Raw genomic sequence first — 13,011 nt, forward strand, 5'->3', positions numbered from 1 at the left:
TTTAAAAGTGAAAGACAGAATGTTTCCCCCCCTAAGACTGTGAATATGGCACAGCTATGTACTCTCACCACTCCTATTCAACATCATACTGGAAGTTCTTGCCAGTGAAGTAAGCTTAAAATAAGAAATATAAGTGATAGAGATTGAAAAGGAAAATGATGGTAGAAAATCCCAACAAGCCACAAAAACTTCTTAAGAACAAATTATAGATTTTATAGTTAGGTCATAGAATACAACGTTAACACACAAAAATCAACTGTGTTTCTGTATATTCACAATGAACAGAAAACTTAAAACAGAATTTTTTTAAAAGTCTAAGAGTTCAAAAATAATGAAATACTTAAATATAAATCTAACAAAACATGCATAGTATCTGTATACTGAACAGTACAAAATGTTGATGGCATAAATCAAAAAAGACTTAGATAAATGGCAAGAGATAGGATATTCATGGATTGGAAGACTGATCCTATAAAAATGTTAATCCTCTCCAAACTGATCTATAGATTTAACGCAATTCCAAACAAAATCCCAGCAGGATATTTTGTAGATATAGACAGATTTATTCTAAAATTTATGTGGAAAGGTTTAGTAACAAGACTAGACAAAAGAAACTTGAATCAGAAAAATGAAGTTGAGAAACAACGCTGCTAGATGTCAAGCTTACTATAGAGCTACAGTAATCAAGCCAGTGTGGTACTGGTAAAAGTACAGACCAGCAGAGCAGAAAAGAGTCCTGAAATACACCAGCACACATATGGCTAAATGAATCTTGACAAAGGTACGAAGGCAAATCAAAAGAGGAAGGTAGTCCTTTCAACAAATGGTGTTGGAACAACTAGGCAGCCAACTAAAAATACAGCAAAAATAATTACCTCAACTTCAAGTTTACACCTTATACAGAAATTAACCCAAAATGGACTATTGCTATAGATATATATTACAAAGCTACATATATTTTAGAAGAAAACATAGGAGATTTTCTGTGACCTCAGGTTAGACAAAGAGTTATTTTTAAGACAGTGTTATTTTAATCAATTTAGTGAATTGATTTATTTTAATTAATTTAATAAAGTACAGCATATTATTGATACAATAATTATTTATTATAAATTAATTCAATTAATTTAAATAGCATTTTTGAGATGCAATGAGATACAAGATACAAATTTATGACATAATTTACATAACATAAAATACACCCAAGGTATACAGTTCAATGGTTCTTAATACATTCACTGAGTTGTGAGAATATCACTATAAATTAATTTTAGGACATTTTCATCACCCTAAAAAGAAATTTTGTACCTACCACAGATCCCATCCTTCTCCAACTTCAGTTCTAGGCATTCACTAATGTACTTTCTTAGACAAAAAATTCTTACATGACTCTAAAAGCATAATCCATAAGAGAAAATATAGACAAATTGGACTTCATCAAAATTAAAAACTACCATTCTGCATAAGACACTATGAGAAAAATGAAAAGATTAGGAGAAAATAGCTGCAAATTACATCTGTAACAAAGAACTTCAATACAGGATATACAGAGAACCCCCAAACTCAACAGTAAGAAAACAACACAGTTTTTAAAATGGGCAAAAGACTTGAATAGATATTTCACCAAAAAGGATGTATGGATCGAAAATATTCACATAAAAATATTAGTCATTAGAGAAATGCAAATTAAAGCTACAATAGATACCACTTCCTACCTATTAGAATGGATAAAATAAAAAATACTGACAACGCCAAGTACTGGTGAGGATGCATAACAACTGCAACTCTCCAATATCACTGGTGTGATGCAAAATGATATGGCTATGCTGGAAATCAATTTTGCAGCTTCTCATTAAGTTAAGCATAACTTATTATCTGCCCCAGACATCCAAGTTCTGAGTACTTACCCTAGAGAAATGAAAACTAACATTCACAGGGACTACCCTGGTGGTCCAGTGGTAAAGAATCTATCTTCTAATTCAGGAAACGCGGGTTCAATCCCTGGCTAGGGAACTAGGACCCCAAGTGCCATGGGGCAACTAAGCCCGCATGCCACACTACCGAGCTCGCATGCCTCAACTAGAGAGACTGCGTGCTGCAAACTACAGAGCCCACACACCCTGGAGACTGAGCGCCACAACTAGAGAAGAGAAAGAACCTGCATGCCACAACGAGAGAGAAGCCTGCGCCCCACAACATAAGATCCCGCATGCCTCAAGGAAGATCCCGCATGCCGCAACTAAGACCCAATGCAGCCAATAAATAAATAAATAATCTTTAAAAAATTAAATTAAATTTAAAAAGAAAACCAACATTCACACAAGAACCTGTATACAAATGTTTATAGCAGCTCTGTTCATAATCATGTAAGAATAGAAGCAACTTCAATATCCTTCAATAACTGAACAGATAAGTTGTGGTTTATCCATAAAAAGGACAACTACTCAACCAAAAATAAAACAAAGCGCCAATATAAAACAAACAACAAAACTGTTGATATACTGAACAACTTGGAAAAATCTCAAAAGGCATTATGCTGAGGGCAAGAGGCCAGTCTCAAAAATGTACATTCTGTATAATTCCATTTGTACTATGGCATTCTCCTAAAGACAAACTATAGCGACAGAGAACAGATCAATGGTTGCCAGGGATTAGGGGTGTAGGAAGGGTACAAATACAAAGGGGTAATATGAGGGAGTTTTATGGGGCAATAGAATTGTTCTATATCCTGACTTTGGCAGGAGTTATATGAATATACAGATTCACAGAACTATACACATACAAAACGTCAATTTTACTGTAAGTTAATTTAAAGATTAAAATAAAACACAAAGATATAAAATAAAGTTAAGCAAATATAGAAACCTACCACTAGCTTTTCCCACTTATCTGTGTACCTCCCCCTCGCCAAAAAATCAAAAACAAAAACAAAACCCACACATTATTCCCTCCACAATGCAAGACTTATATTTGTTCATTTAATGAATACCTATGTAGCACTTACTATGTGAAGATGAAGCAGTTAGGGGAAAGGTTAGAAAGAAAAATTCTACGGAAAAAGTGACATATTACTGAATACTGAGAAACATAATTTTAGTGAGAAGAGATGGAGGGAAAAACTTAAACATCTCCCTGTCCGAAGACAGAAAACAACCTGCCTCATTTGAGGAATTTCCAGTTTGCTTGGAACCTTGGATAGAGATAATTTGGAGATGGGGCAAAAATTCAGACTGGGGACTGATCATGAAAACCTTGAATCCCAGGCAAAGGAGCTTGTCCTTAGTTTATATCCTACGTACCTAACAATAAAGATCATCTCATATCCTAACCCTTGGCCTTATCAACTGGATCTTATTTAAAGGAGAATTTGTACCACAAAAGCCAACACTGAGAGTTAGAAGATGGATTCAAGTACTTACTTCATCACTGATTTACCATATGAATAACATTGGCAAATTAACTTCAGCATCTGCTTCTTCTATGCATAACATAAAAGGAATTATGCCAGGCTTTCCTATTTTGTGAAGCTTAATGACAAACGAACCTCATGATAATGTGAAATTAATTTTTTAAGAATAGTGTACAGCATTTTCTCTAAGTGTGGTCCTTGGGTAAGCAACATTAGGACAACCTGGGAACTTATTAGAAAGGCAAGTTCTTACACCCCACCCCAGACTTGCTGAATCAGAAATGCTGGGGAGGATGGCCAGCAATACTCATTTAACAAGGCTTCTTGTTTATTCTGGTGCATGCTCAAGCTTGAGAATCACTGACATAAAACATTATACAAATATATTCAAGTGCTATAAAGCTCAAACTATGCATGCCTGAGCCCACTCCGAACATCACAATCTCATGAAGGGACAGTGTCTTATTTGAATCCAGAAAATCAGATATTTTTCATTGGCATTTTGCTTTTCACAACTCATGAAGCTATCAAAGGCTGATTTTCCGAGAGGAAAAATTACTTCCACAAATATTCAACACTCTGTATCAGAAAGTACAGGAAGATTTTCTTCGAGGGAAATAAAATAGATAAGGAATTTTTCTTCACTGATTTGTAATTTGATAAAGCAATTTTGCTTGAGAGAACTGATGTCAGTACACTGACCTGCAGTCACAATAAATCTGAGTCAATTTACTCAATGAATCATCTCTCTAATGCCAACATTTTCCCCCATACCCAAGTGCTCTTAAGCATTTTAAATCCCTGCTGCAAAAAAGATAAACAATGAAGACATTACTAGTCAGAGGACAGAGCATAAATGACAAGGAGATAGTAAGGACACTTTTCTCTCTCAGTTACTACAAAATAATAAACAAAAATATATTTCTGTGTAATATATTTCAATGAGATATCCTCAGAATAAATAATTGAAATAAATTGCCTAGTGCCTCACTCAACTGAACAATTAGGAAACAGTGAAATTTTAATGTCTTTTCATCTGTATTCTCTCTTTCACTGCTTCAGATCCTATTTTGTCATGGTTTGCTTAGTCCAAGTTATCACCATCATCATCACCATGAATATCAATTCTGTCCCTGAATCTGAGATATCCCTGGAGGCCAATACTGTCAGGATTAGTTGTACAAAATATTTAAAATTAGAAAGCACTGGTCTTTGAACTCAGCTTCTATGAGGATATAAGAAAAACAACAGGTAGAGAGTCTACTGACCAAGGTCCAAATTTATCCATGGGCTGACTATGTACCTCTAATTACATCCCTGAGCTTCAGCTTTCTATCTAGGTAATAAAAAAAGGTGCTAACAACTTTTTTAGAAAGAGCTCCCATGATATCCTTTCTCTAACTTTGGCTTTCTTTTAATGCCCCCTCACTATTTTCCACAAAACATTCAATTCCTCGCTCTGCCCACATTAACCCTGTCTCCAGAAGAGATAAATCTGATACACATACTGCTATCTAAGCCAAAGGTCACAAATCCAAATGCTTGCAGGTTAATAAAGTTATCATAATGCTTGCTGGGTATCTAAAAACGTGTACTAAGCAGTTCATCCTGTAACCAGAGCAAAACACTATCTAGTTATGTTGCTTTTGAAAACCTGTATAAGGATATATGTAACAAAATGCTCTGGCAAAACACCTGCACTTGTTGTAAAACTTTGAAGCGACCAGTTGAAATTCCTTGGTTTCATCCTTGGGTACTTCATACTCTAGCCCCTATCAAATTAAGACCCTCTCTTCTCTTTTACAATTGAAATAGAGGATTATTAGTTAGGTAAAATGATGTGTGGCCATGACTCATTACTAATTATTTAAACATGATATTCTTGTCAAAGACCCTCTCAAATGCCATCTTCTACATCTAGTCTTTATTTTTTCCTACCATAATATATGATCTCTTTGGTTTACTTTTCTATTATACTTTCTGTAACTCTGGGTAAAGGGTTTAGCTTATTCCACCTTGCAGTGAAGGTGTATTAGGTAATAGGGCACTTGTTACACCTTATATCATTTTATATTCTGACATCAGGGATTGTGCATTTTTGCACTTTAGCTCCAACATAATTTAGAACTGTTCCTGGAATATTTCTAAATCTGCCCCAAATAAGAGACTGCTAAAATTGTACTTTTATTCATTGAATGAAAATAAACATGCATACGTGACTATCTATTCTTGCCCTAGCATAAGCACTAACCATAGTCACCTTCACTGCAATAGACTCCTACTCACACATTTCTATGAAGTAAACATCCTTGTGCCCTACAGATTCTAGTATTCTTTATCCTTTGAATTTTACTATGAAAAAGGCAGACATTGGATAGTAAAAAGGCTGCCTAGTTTGGGAGACTACAGAGGAAGTAAAGCACAAAACTTTTCCAACACCATAGAACACTGATTCATTTCTAAAATATTTTTCCTTTCTTAAAACCTTATTTACTAGAAGTTGTTGTCACGCTATGATTAAATACACTGATCACTAACTCCTCCCTGTTAATAAGACTAGCAGTCAGTCCTCGTAGAGGAAGTCTGCCCCCATTGTGAAGGCCTAAATGTTCCAGATGGCTTTGTACAGATTCTTGGGTTTTGTCCAGTGCCATGGACAGCTCCACTTATTCATCCACAATAGCTTGTGTACAAGTCCTCTCCAGAAGTGTTATTATGCATCCTTTGTCTAGCAGTTGTCACAATCCTAAGTATATATTTCTCTCTTCCACTGAGAGATACAGTGGCATTTTAAGATGCTGTGTCCAACGTTTCATGTGCATTAGACGTCTCTCTGAGCCATCACCAAGGTTTACAGCAAGTTCTTTGATGAAAGCACATAAATTGATGACAAAAAAAATAAGTTTTGCCAAATCTCCAGAGAACCTTAAACCTGCCATCTTTTTTTGTCTAGTGACTGAGAGTTTTTATGAGTCATTATTACTGTTTTTTTTTTTTTTCTTTAAGTATCATCACCATGATTAGGGTGTCATTGCAGAGGAAAAGAAAGAATAAAACAAAAATCGTAAAACTATCATTGGTGAGGCATAAGATTTTAGATGAGGAAAAACTGTTAGAGTTTTATTGAAAATAAGTGTTCTGCTGATGACTGATTTATTTCAATAGGGGGAAAAGTAATCCCAGAAACCATAGTTACAGATAGAAGGTTGGCATCCCATTGTCAGATCCCAAAGGCTTAGCACTCCAGTCACTCCCAAGAAACTCAGACTCAGTAAGGTCAATGAGACTCTATCCCCCTCTAGTGTCTCTAGTTGTAGGCGGGAATCCGTGTCCCTTCTGGCCTCTACAAATCAATTATTCAAGGATCCTTGCAAAAGAATCAATTTGCATTGTACTTCTCATCGAAATGTTAATAAAGAATCTTGATAAATACTCAAATATCTTCCTATAATCCAAAGTTGCTCACAGTGAAAATAATATTAAAGATTTCCTTCAGTAACCAATCAACTGCCATATTTGCATACAATCAAGGAGTTAAGATGAATTAGAAGATCTGTTAGTCATTCTAAAATTGTGTGTATCAGTTAATATCACATGATGTGTAACTATAAATAATGCCCCTTACCTAGTCAATTTGTTCATAAATGTAATTAAAAGATAGTATATTTAACCCTGATGTTATTACTAGTGCAATATTCAACAATGAATAAATGATGCCTTCTCCCTGCAAAAATCTCCTCTTTAAAATGACAGTTTAAACAGGATGAGCTCAAGAATTCTAGAACTCTGTGAAATAGCACAGTTCCCTGTCAAATAATTTTAAGCCTCTAATCCTCAGTTTCTTCACTTATGAAGATAATAAAATATATCTTCTCTACCTCACAGATCAAAAGCAGATTATTAACAAAAGTTTAGAATTTTTTCAGCTGGACAACTCTGTTATATTTTCTTTTGGCAGAGTTATGTGTCATCAAGAGCCAATACTTCATGTGTTTGTTGGCAATCTGTATATCTTCTTTGGAGAAATGTCTATTTAGGTCTTCTGCCCATTTTTGGATTGGGTTGTTTGTTTTTTTGATATTGACCTGCATGAGCTGCTTGTAAATTTTGGAAATTAATCGTTTTTCAGTGGTTTCATTTGCAAATATTTTCTCCCATTCTGAGGGTTGTCTTTTCATCTTGTTTATGGTTTCCTTTGCTGTGCAAAAGCTTTTAAGTTTCATTAGGTCACATTTGTTTATTTTTGTTTTTATTTCCATTTCTCTAGGAGGTGGGTCAAAAAGGATCTTGCTGTGATTTATGTCATAGATTGTTCTACCTATGTTTTCCTCTAAGAGTTTGATAGTGTCTGGCCTTACATTTAGGTCTTTAATCCATTTGGAATTTATTTTTGTGTATGGTATTAGGGAGTGTTCTAATTTCATTCTTTTACATGTAGCTGTCCAGTTTTCCCAGCACCACGTATTGAAGAGGCTGTCTTTTCTCCATTTTATATTCTCGCCTCCTTTATCAAAAATAAGGTGACCATAGGTGTGTGGGTTTATCTCTGGGCTTTCCATCCTGTTCCATTCATCTATATTTCTGTTTTTGTGCCAGTACCATACTGTCTTGATTACTGTAGCTTTGTAGTATAGTCTGAAGTCAGGAAATCCATTCCTCCAGCTTCATTTTTCTTTCTCAAGGTTGCTTTGGCTATTCAGTGTCTCTTGTGTTTCCATACAAATTGTGAAATTTTTTGTTCTAGTTCTGTGGAAAAATGCCAGTGGTAGTTTGATAGGGAATGCATTGACTCTGTAGATTGCTTTGGATAGTATAGTCATTTTCACAATGTTGATTATTCCAATCCAAGAACATGGTATACCTCTCCATCTGTTTGTATCATCTTTAATATCTCTCATCAGTGTCTTATAGTTTTCTGCATACAGGTCGTCTCCTTACATAGGTTTATTCCTAGTTATTTTATTCTTTTTGTTGCAGTGCTAAATGGGAGTGTTTCCTTAATGTCACTTTCAGATTTTTCATCATTAGTGTATAGGAATGCAAGAGATTTCTGTGCCTTAATTTTGTATCCTGCTACTTTACCAAATTCATGGATTAGCTCTAGTAGCTTTCCAGTAGCATCTTTAGGATTCTTTACGTAGAATATCAAATCATCTGCAAAGAGTGACAGTTTTACTTCTTCTTTTCCAATTTGTATTCCTTTTATTTCTTTTTCTTTCTGATTGTCATGGCTAAAACTTCGAAAACAATGTTGAATAATAGTGGTGAGAATGGGCAACCTTGTCTTGTATCTGATCTTAGTGGAAATGGTTTAAATGCTCCACATCATTAATCATTAGAGGAATTCAAATCAAAACTACAATGAGATATCACCTCACACCAGTCAGAATGGCAATCATCAAAAAATCTACAAACAATAAATGCTGGAGAGGGTGTGGAGGAAAGGGAACCCTCTTGCACTGTTTGGAATGTAAATTGATACAGCCACTATGGAGAACAGTATGGAGGTTCCTTAAGAAACTAAAAATAGAACTACCATATGACCCAGCAATCCCACTACTGGGCATATGCCCTGAGAAAACCATAATTCAAAACCAGTCATGTACCACAATGTTTACTGCAGCTCTATTTACAATAGCCAGGACATGGAAGCAACCTAAGTGTCCATCAACAGATGAATGGATAAAGACGATGTGGCACATATATACAATGGAATACTCAGCCATAAAAAGAAACGAAATTGAGTTATTCGTAGTGAGGTGGATGGACCCAGATTCTGTCATACAGAGTGAAGGAAGTCAGAAAGAGAAAAACAAACACCGTATGCTAACACATATATATGGAATCGAAGAAAAAACAAATGGTCATGAAGAACCTAGGGGCAGGATGGGAATAAAGATGCAGACCTACTAGACAATGGACTGAGGACATAGGGAGGGGGAAGAAGGGTAAGCTGGGTAGAAGTGAGAGAGTGGCATTGACTTACATATACTACCAAATGTGAAATAGATAGCTAGTGGGAAGCGGCCGCATAGCACAGGGAGATCAGCTTGGTGTTATGTGACCACCTAGAGGAGTGGGATAGGGAGGGCGGGTGGGAGGGAGAGAGATGCAAGAGGGAAGGGATATGGGGATATATGTATATATATAGCTGATTCACTTTGTTATAAAGCAGAAACTAACACACCACTGTGAAGCAATTATACTCCAATAAAGATGTTTAAAAAAAGAGCCAATACTTCATAGCCAAGAAGTATAGGTACTCTTGAGTTAGACTGCCTGGGTTTAAAACTCATCATCACTACTTATAAGTTATGCTAGTTTAAGGAAGTTATTTATAACCTCTCTTAGTATAAATTACCTCAATTGTAAAATAAAAAGGAAAAGAAAAAGAAGAGGAGGATGAGGAGAAAGAACGCGGTATTAAAAGCATTAAATGAGTAATCTATCCAAAGCACTCAAACATGATAATAATTATTAACTCTACAAATGATATCTGTAGGGTAGGGATAAAGTCAAGGAAATAGGCTACAACAATCAAAACAATAACAGCAGCAACTTCTTCAGCTGCACGGAGCATTTGCCGTGAACTGGGGACTGTGCTAAGTGCTTTCTACATGCTGTGTCCTCCATTTCCTTACCTGTGCCCCTCTTCTCCACTTCATTTTATTAACAGCCAGCTTGCAAAATGAGATCATTTCAGGATTCTTTTGTGAATAACATCTTATGGTTAGGGAATATACTCATGTGCCCTTCTCATTTGATTCTAGAAACAACCCAGGTGTTATTTATTGAAGCGATTTTTATTCCCATTTTGCAGAGGCAGAAATATTCAGAGACTGCAAAGTTAGTAAATATTCAACGACATCTCCTAATTTCAAGCCTGGTATTACTGTTGTCCTACCTCGCTTCCTCCCACTGCAAAGACTCTCCAGGTGAGCAAATGGCATAGGCCTAATTACTGATGGGCATTGAAATGGAATGGTTCCCCACCGAGAAGGAAATCTGAGTACACGGGACAGCCCAATGTCTTCTGAGTCCTTCTCCTGCCAAAGTATATCCTGGCCAAGGAGTTATTTTATTCATCAAATGCCACAGGGTTGAATTTTATGTAAGCTTAGGATTGGGATGGCTGGCCAGAAGAGGGCAACTAAAAATTGCATGAAATTTGGAGTAGGCTGGGGATGGGTGGCAGGAGTCTCCCTGCTGACTTGGCCTTTGCTGCATGAAAGAGAAAGCTGAACCTCAGCAAGCCTTATGTGCATCTTGAAAAAACTCATTTGACAAATATCTAAACCTTCTATACAAAGGGAAATTCATGAGGCTGCAAAGGCCGGAGAAGCTGACCATCCATATGTTTAGAAGAAAATGTGAAAAATGGCAACTCTCTTTTTTGTTTTCATTCATTTAAGATATATTTAATGTCCACTTTGTATCTAGACTTATGCTAGGCACTGGAAAGCCAATATAAGACACATCATATCCTTATGCTCAAAGAATTAAATATATTAAAGACCAATGCTGGCTATGAGGAATAGAAAGAGAAGGACCCAGCCTCAAGGAGCTCACATCTAATAAGAAAGCAGACGCTAATAACAAACTACAGTACTACCAGTACTACAGTGCTAGCACTAACACAGAAATGGTTATACACCATGAGAGGAAAAAGGTAGGAGAGAGAAACTCTGATGAAGTAGTCATGGAAGGCTTCACAAAGGAGATATTTTAGGTAGATTAGTGATAATATTTGAGTATCAGTATTTCAAGGAAAAATAAGACTCAGAGAAATGCTGAGGCATTCCAGGAAGGCTGAAGAGTGGAGGCATTCCTCCCACTGTAGAAACATCCATTTTTCTTCAAGATAACGTATTAATGGAAGCTAACGGAAGCAGTAGAGTGGGAAGAAAGTGATTATTGCTGATGTGATACAGCAAAAGCAGAACAGCGAAGGATTTAAGAGCTGGAACTAGCAGTCAAGTACTCCCAACTTCAAATATCAGCATCACCATTTTTGAGATTTGGGACCTTGCTTAATTCGATGCAAGTCTCTGAACCTCTGTTTCCTCAACTGTAAGAGGATGTAACATGACTAACTTAGGGTTGATGTGAACATATTAGTAAGCTTGTTAATAACATTTAAAGTGTGAAAACACAAAGTATTTAGAGAAAGAGAAGGTAGAGTTCTGACTGAAGTCCAGGAACTGTGCCAGAATATAGTGGATGATTAGGTTTATGGGCATAAAAAGTGGTCAAGAAAAAGAGAAATAATTCAATCAGAGTTGAATTATTTTACTTGACATTCAAGCTTTTGGGGAAATGTCCCTTCCTTGTGGGCACAGGTTGTACATCATTACAGCTAAAGACCAGGTAGAGAAGAACAATGGTCAAAGGTAAGCATTATCCCCTGCTTATTTTGAGCTCTTTAATGGATGATTTTGCCATTGGAACAAAAGTGGTCAGTCACTGTCCAAAAACATTTGCATAAGGAGACACGAATTTTAACTGACCTTTGCCACCTGGAGAAGTAAATTATATGAGGGTGCTCTACGCAAGAAGCCCTGTATATAGGGAAAGTATGAAAGACTTAACAAAGGTGAAAATTTCAATAAATTGAAGTTTTATTGTTCCTAATGCTCTTCCCATTCCTGAAAAGCTTGGAATTATCCTTGACTCTTTACTTTCTCTCTTAACGCCATCTGCTGTACTTTTACAATGTGTCCAGAATCTGACCTCTAAAGCTATCCCTTTAGTCCAAGCCACCATCACCTATCAGTGGACCATGACAGTGGTCTCTCAACTGGTCTCCCTTTTCTACTCTTTTCCCCCCTTCAATCTCTTTTCCATATAAAAGCTAGACAGATGGCTCAAAATCATATAAAATCATGTCACTCCTTTGCTAAGATTCCCTCAAAGTCTTCCCAGGCACTCAGAGCTTTTTTAAAAAGCCTGTATGACCTGACCCCATACCTAAGTTCTCTCCTTCTTGCTCAGCCTTTTGCAGCTATTCTGGCTTCTTTGCTCTTCCACTAACATACCAAGCACCATCTCAAGACTTTTGTATCTTTCTCTCTTGCTGGGTTGCTCTTCTCCTAAGTAACATCATGGCTTGTTAGTTCACCGTATTCAAGTTCTAATAAAATAGCAATGTACTAAGATTAACAAATCCCAGATTAATACCTCTGAAAGAGTAACCAGTCCCTACTATCACTCTCTTCCCATCTTGCTTTTTATTTCATTGCATTTATCACCATTTGATAGAGTAAATAAATTATTTTCAATTACCTGTTTCTCCCTACCAGCCTGAAGCTTCATAAGCACGAACACTGTGCTTTGTTCTCTGCTGTATCTTCAATGCCCATCATATATACTCAGTTCAGTTTTGTTGAATAAATACCACCAGAGTCAGCATTAGGAAATGAAATGTAATACACCCACCAACCATATAATACAAAAATCCATTTTAAGATATTGCTGTTCATTGACTTAACACTAAAATGAGATGCTAAAAAACTGAAATGTTTATTAATGCACACATCAATATGGAACGAAAGGCTCAATATTACACACATCCTAAGCTGTTGGATCTTACAGATTCTGTTGCT

Source organism: Kogia breviceps, chromosome 4, assembly GCF_026419965.1.
Source record: "Kogia breviceps isolate mKogBre1 chromosome 4, mKogBre1 haplotype 1, whole genome shotgun sequence".
In the NCBI taxonomy this organism is placed as follows: Eukaryota; Metazoa; Chordata; class Mammalia; order Artiodactyla; family Physeteridae; genus Kogia; species Kogia breviceps.